Consider the following 13,189-nt stretch of genomic DNA (forward strand, 5'->3'; position numbering starts at 1 on the left):
ATATTTCTAAAATAATGTATTCCATGAATGGCTTTCTCTGAGTCACGACTGCCAGGGAGATATTTGGTACTCTTTTGTTCATAAACTTGACATCTTTTCTAGCCACAAATGAAACAAAAATTGCTAGTTCTGGGGCCTGCCCTCTTACATTAAATCTGTTAGTAATCCTCATCCCCTAGCCTTCTGGAACGTCACAGAAGGTCACCAGCCTGCAACAAGCCATAATTTTCTCTCTCTCTCTCTCACTCTTAATTAGAATAGTCTGTTCACCCCTAAACCTATGGAGGTTACTGCAAATGAAGTAACTTATTTCACTCTTTAATCACTGATTATTCTCTCAGTTTCATCTGGGTTTGCCCAAATGTAAAGATGCTGGAGGCCAAATTATGTCTTCAGATACAGCTGTGCAGCCTCTTATTTTCCAATAAACATGCTCTGTTGCAAAAGATGTGACTAAGGACATAGCTGGAAGACAATGGGATTGCACAGGTGCAGTTGGGGACATGAGCTGAAGACAATGGGAATTGCCCAGAAGTCACTGGGGGCATCACTGCATTATCTTTACTACTGGAGATGATGCATAAAAAGGAAACACCCAGCTTGATGCTCCATCCCAAAGTGAATTTATTGGCCTAGGAGTGATTTTACTTGTAAACATTTTACTTGTAAACAGTGTAAATGTGATAGGGAAGCAGTACAATTCCAATAAAACCTGCAAAGCTGTTTTATAGTCACTTTATAGAGCAGCTGAATGCCACTCTGCAGACTTGGACTCTATCCTGGCCTCTGCCACCATGTTCCTATGTGAAACTGTCATTTACACCAGACTTTTCACAGGTAGTCACTTTTGCATGTAACTAAAGGCTGTATCATAATTAGGGCTCCTTGTCTGTCAGGGAGGCTGTGGAAGTTACAGATTCTGTGAATTTCTGCAATCTCCATGACTTCTGAAGCGGCCGGTGCAGCTGGCCCAAAGGACCGCCTGAGCAGTGGTCCCAGGGGTGGTGGGAGCAGCCCCCGGCAGTGGTCCTGGGGACGGCCAGAGCAGTGGCAGGTGGGTGGCCCCAGGGTCAGCTGGAGCAGCTGCTGTTCAGTGGCCCTTGGCAGCTGGTGCTGCTGGCCCCCTGGATACCCCACAGCGTCGGCACCTATGACTGTGGAAACTAGCCATGCCGGATTGCTACCAGTCAGTGGGAAGTCATTTTGGAGTGGGAAAACCCACTGTGGGGGCTGTTGTCATGCAAGTGTGCAGGGCCATTAATCACCTCCTGCTACGCAGGACTGTGACTCTCGGCAATGTGCTGGACATAGTGGATGGATTTGGAGCTCTGGGATTCCTGAACTGTGGTGGAGCAATAGACGGCACACATATCCCTATTTTGACTCTTGAGCACCATGCTACAGAGTACATCAGCAGAAAGGGCTGCTTTTCCATGGTTATGCATGGGAATGCTTCACTGACATCAATGTTGGCTGGCATGGGAAGGTGCATGACACTTGCTTCTTTAAGAACACAGGCCTGTTCAGGAAGCTACAAGCAGAGACCTTATTTGCCAACTGAATGATTACCATTGGTGATTTTGAAATGCCAGTAGTGACCCTGGGGGACCCAGCCTACCCCTTCTCCTGGCTCATGAAGCTGTACACTGGCCCCCTCGACAACACTAAAGAAAGACTCAGCTACAGGCTCAGCAGGTGCAGAATGACAGCTGTATGTGGTTTTGGTAGATTGAAAAGGTGCTGGCATTGTTTACGCAGCAGATTGAATCTCAGTGTGCAAAATATCCCAATGGTTGAAACTTCCTGCTGTGTCCTGCATAATATTTGTGAAGCAAAGGGGGAAAGCTTGCCGCAGGGGTGGAGGTGGAGTAGCTGTCTGCTGAATATGAACAGCCAGACACAAGGGCTATCAGAAGAGCTCAGTGTGGTGCTACATGGCTTAGGGAGGCTTTGAAAGAGCACTTTAACAGTGAGCCACAGTAATGTGTTGTGATGTGCTGTGTTCTACCTGAGGAGGCATTCTGGGGAACTGTTAGGAATTTTGTGGTGCTTGGTGCATACCTGTGCATATATCAGTGATAGTGTACCTATTAATGTTGGGGGATTTACTGCACATTTATGACAACTGCATTATTTGGCACGGATCTGATGGGCAGTGAGTGAACAAGAGCATTACTTTCACTGCCAGCAGGTCATAGAATCATAGAAGATTAAGATTGGAAGAGACCTCAGGAGGTCATCTAGTCCAACCCCCTGCTCAAAGCAGGACCAACCCCAACTAAATTATCCCAGCCAGGGCTTTGTCAAGCCGGGCCTTAAAAACCGCTAAGGAAGGAGATTCCCCCACCTCCCTAGGTAACCCATTCCAGTGCTTCACCACTCTCCTAGTGAAATAGTGTTTCCTAATATCCAACCTAGACCTCCCTCACTGCAACTTGAGACCATTGCTCCTTGTTCTGTCATCTGTCACCACTGAGAACAGCCTAGCTCCATCCTCTTTGGAACCCCCCTTCAGGTAGTTGAAGGCTGCTATCAAATCTTGCCTCACTCTTCTCTTCTGCAGACTAAACAAGCCCAGGTATTATACACCATGTGTTGTAAACGAATAGAGATGAATCACTTTCAAAACAAAAGCGTTTTATTCACTAACAAAAACATCTCCAAAAATACCCCTGAAGAACATAATAGTAAATATATTTTAACTTAAAAAAATTTTAGGAACCTTAATAAATAAACCAGAGGAAGGAACATTGGCCGCTGTAGCTACACATACATCAACTGTGGCTCTCACAGGTCAATGTACATGAAGTTGTGGTTGTCCATGCTTTCCCCCCAGTGTGGAGAGGTAGGTGTAGGCATGCTGGCCCTGAGAGATTCTGAGGGTGGGGGGTATAGAGATGCACTATGCTGCAGTTGTCCACAGACTGCAATGAGAGTTGAGCCTGGGTTTGTTGAACCAGAAGACCATAAAAGTCTTCAGCCTCTGAGTTTGTTGTTGGAGAAGCCCTATTATGTCCTAGCACACCACCTCCTCCTTTTCCTGAGCCTTTCTCCTGTGTGCTCTTTCCTTCTCCATGCAGTCTGCAATATTCACACTCCAGGCCTTCTCTCCAAGGTCGAATGAGGCACTGGCTTGCAGGATCTTGCAGAACATGTCCTCCTGCATCCTTTTTTTCCCTCCTCTTTACCCGGGTCAGTCATTCCTGGGTACATCTCCAGGCCGCAGCTACAGATAAAACACAGCAAGGTACAGTACCATTGTCAGGATAGTAGAAACAGAAAATGAAACTTAAGATTCAGAACTCCTCCCTGCCCTTGCTTCCTAAAGTGTTAAAACAAGCTCATTGACACTTCTGCTTTGGAGTTCCTGATCCCTGGTGCCACTCTCAGCTTAAGCTGTGGTCACCAGGGGTAAAGGAAACGAAGAGGGTATTGCTCAGATGTATGAAACTATGCGTATAGGGCAATGTCACTGAATACTGGCACCATTTTCCACGGGCAACGGTGGTGTTCGCTGATATCTCACTCCTGAGAGTAAAACAGGCACCGTGAGCACAGCTGCTGCTGGCGTCCCAAAGCCACCTGGGCCCGTATGCTGCTAGCCTATGTACTGCAGTGGTGCCTGCTGAAGTGATCACTGCCTAGTGTGGGAAAGTGCCCTACTGTGGAGGAAGAAATAAGGCTGCCATCCTTCGAGGAGATGGATTGCAGTGTACCTTCATGGAAGTTTTCATCAAGATCTCTCAGGAGGATTCAAGGGACATCCCTGTGTCCATAAACAAACTGTTCCATATGAGAAGTAGATAGCACTGCTACCACTCTTGGTTGTATTGCGTCCTCTTCTAGCATGAGTAAATTAATGAAAAGTCAAAACCTGTGTCGTGCTAATCTGTGGGTGCCATCCCTGGAATGGGAAATTTATTTACACACTTACTTGAGGTTCTTTCCCCTGCATCGGGCTCAGCTGTGCTCAGTGGCGGGATGGGCTGGACTGCAGTAGAATCAAAAACAGCTCCTGGCTCACTACACAGCAGGTTTCCCCAGTTCCCTGTCTTCCTCTTCCTTCTCTTCCTCGTCTACCTCCTCCTCTTTGCTGTTCACGACAGGGGCCTCCGACTCAGGCTTCTTGGAGGTATTCATGGTGGTGTGTGAGGCCGTGGTGGGGTCTCCGTCAAGTATGGCATGCAGCTCATTGTAAAAGCAGCAGGTTTGCGACTCAGCCCCACATCAGCTGTTGGCCTCCCACCCTTCTGGTACGCCTGCCACAGTTCCTTGGCTTTCACAAGGCACTGCTGCTGGTGCCTGACATAGCCCTTCTCTTGCATCCCCTGAGCAATCTGCTCCTAGATGTCCACATTTCTATGGCTGGTTTGGAGCTATGCTTGCACAGCCTCTTCTCCCCACAGGCCCAGGAGATCCAATATCTCCTGTCTACTCCAGGCAGTAGTGCCTCTGTAGTGCTTAAGTGAAAACACTCCTACACCGACAGGAGAGCTTCTCCCGTTGGCACAGTTACTCCACCTCCATGACAGGCGGTAGCTATGCCGGCAGAAGAAGCCTTCCCGTTGACATAATGCTGTCTACACCGGGGATTAGGTTGGTATAACTACGTCGCTTAGGGGTGTGGATCTTTCACACTCCTGAGCAACGGTTATACTGATATTGCTCTGTGTGTCTCTATTCAGTCCCAGACCTGAAAAAGAACTCTGTGTAAGCTCAAAAGTCAGTCTCTCTCACCAACAGAAATTGGTCGAAGAAAAGATATTACCTCACCCACTTTGCGTCTCTAATATCCTGGGACCAACATGGCTACAAAAACACTATTCTATCTAGAATAATTTTTATGAGAAATCTGCCATTCCCACACTTCAAAATATTTTGTGCCAGCAGAGGAGAAACAATCCATTGCTCAGCAAAAAAGAACCCCAGACAAGACAGTTGAATATAAATGTATTGGACAACTGAGATGCCTACTCCAATCTAAGAATAATAAATAATACCTTTATACTTATATAGTACCTTTCATGCAGACATATCCAAAAGAGCTTTGGGATATTTAAAGTCATTTATAGAGGAGAAACAATGAATTATTGACCATGGTTAAGTGGATATTACTTCAGAAACTCAGTAGAGAAGAAACAGATACCTAGTTATGATACTTTCTGTAACATAATTTACATTATAAATACTGAGTGTCAAGTACTACTGCATAGTCTGTGCAACTCAATGTAGAAACAATGGTGGGAGGAAAAAGAAATGCAAAGTCTCCTGAGGACCTCAAGTGGGTAAATTTTAACGTGTTCTGGTTCCAACAGCAGGTTCATGATAGCGAGTTAAGCTGTAGAAAAACAACATTTTATTTCCCAGTTGTATATTTTGCAAAGGATTCTTATGGGAAGATATGGAGCCTTTCTAGTTTTATTTTAACTCAAGAGCAAATAAAATAAAGTTAAACAAGCAAGATGGTATATCATCATTCTGCTTCTCTACCTATCCTTTTATTCAGTGAATAAATAGGACTTCATGGTTTAAAAAAAATGCTTTTTCATATGATCTACATCTGTGGAGAGGGATGCTTGTCAGGCTAAGGCCAAAAATATGGGCTTTGTTAGCCCAAATCACGAACACACATTTTAGAAGAAACATTTTCATGATGTAACAACAGAAAGAATGGTCTATGGTGAATGAAGGGCAAAATGCACACACCATGGGACATATGACTTGAAGGGAACTCTTGGGTCATTAAGCCCAGTCCTTATTAGCACATAAGTGTTAAATAGAAAATTATATCTGAAAATTTTTCGTTTTTTGTTAATCTAAGATGGTGTTAGTAGCAGAGGGAAGGAAGTACTTTTAAATGTGATTTTTAACCTAATTTTGTCCCTTTACAAATGGCATTTCATAGAAGAATCATAGATGATTAGGTTTGGAAGAGACCTCAGGAGGTCATCTGGTCCAACCCCCTGCTCAAAGCAGGACCAACCCCAGCAAAATCAACTAAATTTGAAACATACAGCCAGCATTCACTAACAATAAAAAGTTCTAAATAAACATGAAACACAATTTAAAAAGATAGCAGCGAAAGGCCTACAGTGCAAAGGAGCTGTCTCCACTTCCCATCTAACCTCACCTTTGTAAAACTAAGTCATTCCATTTATGTTACATTCAGTTTTGCTACAGTATTTTCCCTAACGTGGCAATACTGTGCCCTGCTGAAGCTCTCAAAGCACTTTACAAACTTTTTTTCCCATGAGAGTGTGCAACACGTAGGTAATAACATTCTGCTTCCTTAAATTCCCCCTTTAGTTTGAACTGAATTCATGAGTGTATTGTATTATCCAATCCATCCTTCTGCCACTGTAGGGTTATCCCCTATGGCAGGCGTCTCAAACTCCCGACCCGCGGGCCATCTGTGGCTCATGAACCTCCCCAATGTGGCAGTTTTGGGGGCAGGTCTCTTCCTTGGCCCCACCTTCCGCCCGGGCTCTCCCCAGCTAGGGTCTCCGGCAGCGCAGCGGAGCCGAGCGGCTTCTGCCTGCTCGCTCCAGTGGCTGCCGGCCTGGGGCGGTGCCTCCGCGTGCTGCCCCCGCCCCGAGCGCCTCTGCGGCCAATGGGAAGCTGTGGGGGCGGTGCCTGGGCGTAGCGGCGCAGGGATGCGCCCAGTCCCGACCCGCCTTGGAGCCCCACGTGAGCGCCGCACACCCCGACCCTCTCCCAGAGCCTGAATCTTCACCCCCCCATATACCCCTTCCCGCCCCCAAACTTCCTCCCCGAGCCTGCACCCCAATCCCCTTACCCCAGACCTCCTCCCCCACCCAAACTCCCTCCCCGAGCCTGCACCCCCACCACCTGCCCCAGCCCAGAGCCTGCACCCCAATCCTCTACCCCAGACCTCCTCCCCCACCCAAACTCCCTCCCAGAGCCTGCACCCTCTCCCCACACCTCCCCAGCCCTCAAACTCCCTCCCCGAGCCTGCACCCCCACCCCCACCACCGGCCCCAGCCCAGAGCTTGCACCCAGCACCCAAACTCCCTCCCAGAGCCTGCACCCCAATCCCCTACCCCAGACCTCCTCCCGCACCCAAACTCCCTCCCAGAGCCTGCACCCTCTCCCCACACCTCCTCAGCCCTCAAACTTCCTCTCCGAGCCTGCACCCCCACCACCTGCCCCAGCCCAGAGCCTGCACCCAGCACCCAAACTCCCTCCCAGAGCCTGCACCCCAATCCCCTACCCCAGACCTCCTCCCCCACCCAAACTCCCTCCCAGAGCCTGCACCCCGTCCCCACACCCTCCTAGTCCCCAAACTCCCTCCCCGAGCCTGCACCCCCACCACCTGCCCCAGCCCAGAGCCTGCACCCCAATCCCCTTACCCCAGACCTCCTCCCCCACCCAAACTCCCTCCCCGAGCCTGCACCCCCACCACCTGCCCCAGCCCAGAGCCTGCACCCCAATCCCCTACCCCAGACCTCCTCCCCCACCCAAACTCCCTCCCAGAGCCTGCACCCTCTCCCCACACCCTCCTAGTCCCCAAACTCCCTCCCCGAGCCTGCACCCCCACCACCTGCCCCAGCCCAGAGCCTGCACCCAGCACCCAAACTCCCTCCCAGAGCCTGCACCCCAATCCCCTACCCCAGACCTCCTCCCGCACCCAAACTCCCTCCCAGAGCCTGCACCCTCTCCCCACACCTCCCCAGCCCTCAAACTTCCTCTCCGAGCCTGCACCCCGTCCCCACACCCTCCTAGTCCCCAAACTCCCTCCCCGAGACTGCACCCCCACCACCTGCCCCAGCCCAGAGCCTGCACCCAGCACCCAAACTCCCTCCCAGAGCCTGCACCCCAATCCCCTACCCCAGACCTCCTCCCGCACCCAAACTCCCTCCCAGAGCCTGCACCCCAATCCCCTACCCCAGACCACCTCCCCCACCCAAACTCCCTCCCAGAGCCTGCACCCCGTCCCCACACCCTCCTAGTCCCCAAACTCCCTCCCCGAGCCTGCACCCCCACCACCTGCCCCAGCCCAGATCCTGCACCCCAATCCCCTACCCCAGACCTCCTCCCCCACCCAAACTCCCTCCCAGAGCCTGCACCCTCTCCCCACACCTCCCCAGCCCTCAAACTTCCTCTCCGAGCCTGCACCCCCACCACCTGCCCCAGCCCAGAGCCTGCACCCAGCACCCAAACTCCCTCCCAGAGCCTGCACCCCAATCCCCTACCCCAGACCTCCTCCCCCACCCAAACTCCCTCCCAGAGCCTGCACCCCAATCCCCTACCCCAGACCACCTCCCCCACCCAAACTCCCTCCCAGAGCCTGCACCCTCTCCCCACACCTCCCCAGCCCTCAAACTTCCTCTCCGAGGCTGCACCCCGTCCCCACACCCTCCTAGTCCCCAAACTCCCTCCCCGAGCCTGCACCCCCACCACCTGCCCCAGCCCAGATCCTGCACCCCAATCCCCTTACCCCAGACCTCCTCCCCCACCCAAACTCCCTCCCCGAGCCTGCACCCCCACCACCTGCCCCAGCCCAGAGCCTGCACCCCAATCCCCTACCCCAGACCTCCTCCCCCACCCAAACTCCCTCCCAGAGCCTGCACCCTCTCCCCACACCTCCCCAGCCCTCAAACTCCCTCCCCGAGCCTGCACCCCCACCCCCACCACAGGCCCCAGCCCAGAGCCTGCACCCAGCACCCAAACTCCCTCCCAGAGCCTGCACCCCAATCCCCTACCCCAGACCTCCTCCCCCACCCAAACTCCCTCCCAGAGCCTGCACCCTCTCCCCACACCTCCCCAGCCCTCAAACTTCCTCTCCGAGCCTGCACCCCCACCACCTGCCCCAGCCCAGAGCCTGCACCCAGCACCCAAACTCCCTCCCAGAGCCTGCACCCCAATCCCCTACCCCAGACCTCCTCCCCCACCCAAACTCCCTCCCAGAGCCTGCACCCTCTCCCCACACCTCCCCAGCCCTCAAACTTCCTCTCCGAGCCTGCACCCCCACCACCTGCCCCAGCCCAGAGCCTGCACCCAGCACCCAAACTCCCTCCCAGAGCCTGCACCCCAATCCCCTACCCCAGACCTCCTCCCGCACCCAAACTCCCTCCCAGAGCCTGCACCCTCTCCCCACACCTCCTCAGCCCTCAAACTTCCTCTCCGAGCCTGCACCCCCACCACCTGCCCCAGCCCAGAGCCTGCACCCAGCACCCAAACTCCCTCCCAGAGCCTGCACCCCAATCCCCTACCCCAGACCACCTCCCCCACCCAAACTCCCTCCCAGAGCCTGCACCCCGTCCCCACACCCTCCTAGTCCCCAAACTCCCTCCCCGAGCCTGCACCCCCACCACCTGCCCCAGCCCAGAGCCTGCACCCCAATCCCCTACCCCAGACCTCCTCCCCCACCCAAACTCCCTCCCAGAGCCTGCACCCTCTCCCCACACCTCCCCAGCCCTCAAACTTCCTCTCCGAGCCTGCACCCCCACCACCTGCCCCAGCCCAGAGCCTGCACCCAGCACCCAAACTCCCTCCCAGAGCCTGCACCCCAATCCCCTACCCCAGACCACCTCCCCCACCCAAACTCCCTCCCAGAGCCTGCACCCCGTCCCCACACCCTCCTAGTCCCCAAACTCCCTCCCCGAGCCTGCACCCCCACCACCTGCCCCGGCCCAGAGCCTGCACCCCAATCCCCTACCCCAGACCTCCTCCCCCACCCAAAATCCCTCCCAGAGCCTGCACCCTCTCCCCACACCTCCCCAGCCCTCAAACTTCCTCTCCGAGCCTGCACCCCCACCACCTGCCCCAGCCCAGAGCCTGCACCCAGCACCCAAACTCCCTCCCAGAGCCTGCACCCCAATCCCCTACCCCAGACCTCCTCCCGCACCCAAACTCCCTCCCAGAGCCTGCACCCTCTCCCCACACCTCCTCAGCCCTCAAACTTCCTCTCCGAGCCTGCACCCCCACCACCTGCCCCAGCCCAGAGCCTGCACCCAGCACCCAAACTCCCTCCCAGAGCCTGCACCCCAATCCCCTACCCCAGACCACCTCCCCCACCCAAACTCCCTCCCAGAGCCTGCACCCCGTCCCCACACCCTCCTAGTCCCCAAACTCCCTCCCCGAGCCTGCACCCCCACCACCTGCCCCAGCCCAGAGCCTGCACCCCAATCCCCTACCCCAGACCTCCTCCCCCACCCAAACTCCCTCCCAGAGCCTGCACCCTCTCCCCACACCTCCCCAGCCCTCAAACTCCCTCCCCGAGCCTGCACCCCCACCACCTGCCCCAGCCCAGAGCCTGCACCCCAATCCCCTACCCCAGACCTCCTCCCCCACCCAAACTCCCTCCCAGAGCCTGCACCCTCTCCCCACACCTCCCCAGCCCTCAAACTTCCTCCCCGAGCCTGCACCCCGTCCCCACACCCTCCTAGTCCCCAAACTTCCTCCCCGAGCCTGCACCCCAATCCCCTTACCCCAGACCTCCTCCCCCACCCAAACTCCCTCCCCGAGCCTGCACCCCCACCACCTGCCCCAGCCCAGAGCCTGCACCCCAATCCTCTACCCCAGACCTCCTCCCCCACCCAAACTCCCTCCCAGAGCCTGCACCCTCTCCCCACACCTCCCCAGCCCTCAAACTCCCTCCCCGAGCCTGCACCCCCACCCCCACCACCGGCCCCAGCCCAGAGCTTGCACCCAGCACCCAAACTCCCTCCCAGAGCCTGCACCCCAATCCCCTACCCCAGACCTCCTCCCCCACCCAAACTCCCTCCCAGAGCCTGCACCCCGTCCCCACACCCTCCTAGTCCCCAAACTCCCTCCCCGAGCCTGCACCCCCACCACCTGCCCCAGCCCAGAGCCTGCACCCCAATCCCCTACCCCAGACCTCCTCCCCCACCCAAACTCCCTCCCAGAGCCTGCACCCTCTCCCCACACCTCCCCAGCCCTCAAACTTCCTCTCCGAGCCTGCACCCCCACCACCTGCCCCAGCCCAGAGCCTGCACCCAGCACCCAAACTCCCTCCCAGAGCCTGCACCCCAATCCCCTACCCCAGACCACCTCCCCCACCCAAACTCCCTCCCAGAGCCTGCACCCCGTCCCCACACCCTCCTAGTCCCCAAACTCCCTCCCCGAGCCTGCACCCCCACCACCTGCCCCAGCCCAGAGCCTGCATCCAGCACCCAAACTCCCTCCCAGAGCCTGCACCCCAATCCCCTACCCCAGACCTCCTCCCCCACCCAAACTCCCTCCCAGAGCCTTCGGCAGGTGGGGGGCGGAGTTTTGGGTGGCACGGGGGACATTATTGGCCCACTGGGAGGATTTGAGGACTGGCACTGGCCCGAAGGTAAATTGAGTCTGAGACCCCTGCCCTATGGTTTATTTTCTATTGTTTAGACCAATCCATTTTAAAATGCTACAAGCAGTGAGCCTAGGTTATTCCACAACTTAATAGGTCGTGAGGGCTTGAACTGGGAAGGAAAAAAATGTAGTGGTACTTTCCTCAAACTCCACCCCTAAAGCAAGCTCTACCTACCGCAGACACTAAAATGAGACACCACTCAGAAGATTGTGAAGATATTCAAAATAAGCTCAGTTGTGCTCTGTTGGCTTTTTGCTTCTCCTCAATGGAGTTTTGATACTAGGCAGAGCCCAATTAAGACTATGCCTGTGCGATGAGCACTTTGCTGGAATAACCATAGGGGTATACTATACCAGCAATCATACACTTCTACTGTGGATGCAGCTTGTATGAGCAAAACTGTGCTTTTGCTAGTATAATGACAGGTTTCAGAGTAGCAGCCCTGTTAGTCTGTATTTGCAAAAAGAAAAGGAGGACTTGTGGCACCTTAGAGACTAATCAATTTATTTGAGGATAAGCTTTCGTGATGCATCGGATGAAGTGAGCTGTAGCTCACGAAAGCTTATGCTCAGATAAATTGGTTAGTCTCTAAGGTGCCACAAGTACTCCTTTTTGCTAGTATAGCATACACTACACCCCTCCCAAGTGAAATAGGATATACCACAAAAAGTGTAGTTTTTCTGGTATAACTGAATGTAAAACTAGGGGCTTTTGCCAGCTTAGCTATTTTGGTAAGGGGTGTGATCTGTGACTAATTTAGCTGGTGCTGTCAAAAGTTTTCAGTGTAGACCTGACTTACATTTTAGGCAAATGCTTTAGGGTCTCCACTCACAGCATCATTGTTTCTTGTCTCCAGGGTTGCAAAAAAAATGGCTTGAAAACAATTACATTAAGTTCATAATGTTTTTTCCCCTGAGTCTGAAGGCACCCAGGAACAGCGCCCACTGAGCCAGAAAGGAAACTGTATAGCTCCACACTCAACCCCAGGGCAGGCTAGGCCCTCACTGCTCTAAGGAGGTAGAAAGGGGCTGGTTGAGGAGGACTTAGCTATCCCATTAGACTCTACAGGATCGGCTCTTACTTAGTGGGGCTCACTAGATGCCCTCCTGGGCTCCAGTCCTTCCCTTTGACCCCCACAGGGCAATTTTTTTTGATGGGGGGAAATAGTACTTTCCCAAGTGCCACTCATTCATGGCACCAAACTGAGTTGTAGATTGTGCAGATCTTCATTTCATTGTTCCCCTCCTGTCTGACATGCATTGAACAGTAGTGAAATAGTCAACACTGTTGACATTTAAAGGCAAGGCATCTCAGTTACTATCTCAAAGAGGTCAATGGAGCAGCTTAAACCTCCCAGAGCGATTGTTTCAGGCTGCCTGCAGACTCAGGCAGACATCACTGCATCCTTTACATGCTGTTCAAGTTGTAAAGGTTTTCATTGCAATCGTGAGGGCTAAAGGGTTTCATTATTATTATTATTATTAAAGTGAAAGCTGAAATTCTGGAGAAGAGGTTGGCATCATTTTTTTTTAAAGCACTGGGTTGCTGACCTGGGCCCAATTCTATCCCTGGGACTAGCGTTAATGAAAGAGTATGTTAAAAGAGGGCTGATGGGGAGACACAAAGGAGGGGGGCTGTAGATTGTACCCCATGGCCCTGGAGGGAGAGGGGCAGGTCAGGGAGGAGCCAGGCTGCCAGCTGTACTTCGCTTTTGTCTCCTGGTGCGTTGATCCGACTTTGAGCTCCAGCCCCCTCCGCTATCAAGCAGTATCAACTGCTAGTGCCCCTGGCTGCCCCTTCAGGCTCAGGGGCAGCCCCTGATCGGCAGCGGGGGGGCATCTGCCCGTGACCGTC

This window comes from Lepidochelys kempii, chromosome 3 (assembly GCF_965140285.1).
Source record: "Lepidochelys kempii isolate rLepKem1 chromosome 3, rLepKem1.hap1, whole genome shotgun sequence".
Classification (NCBI taxonomy): Eukaryota; Metazoa; Chordata; order Testudines; family Cheloniidae; genus Lepidochelys; species Lepidochelys kempii.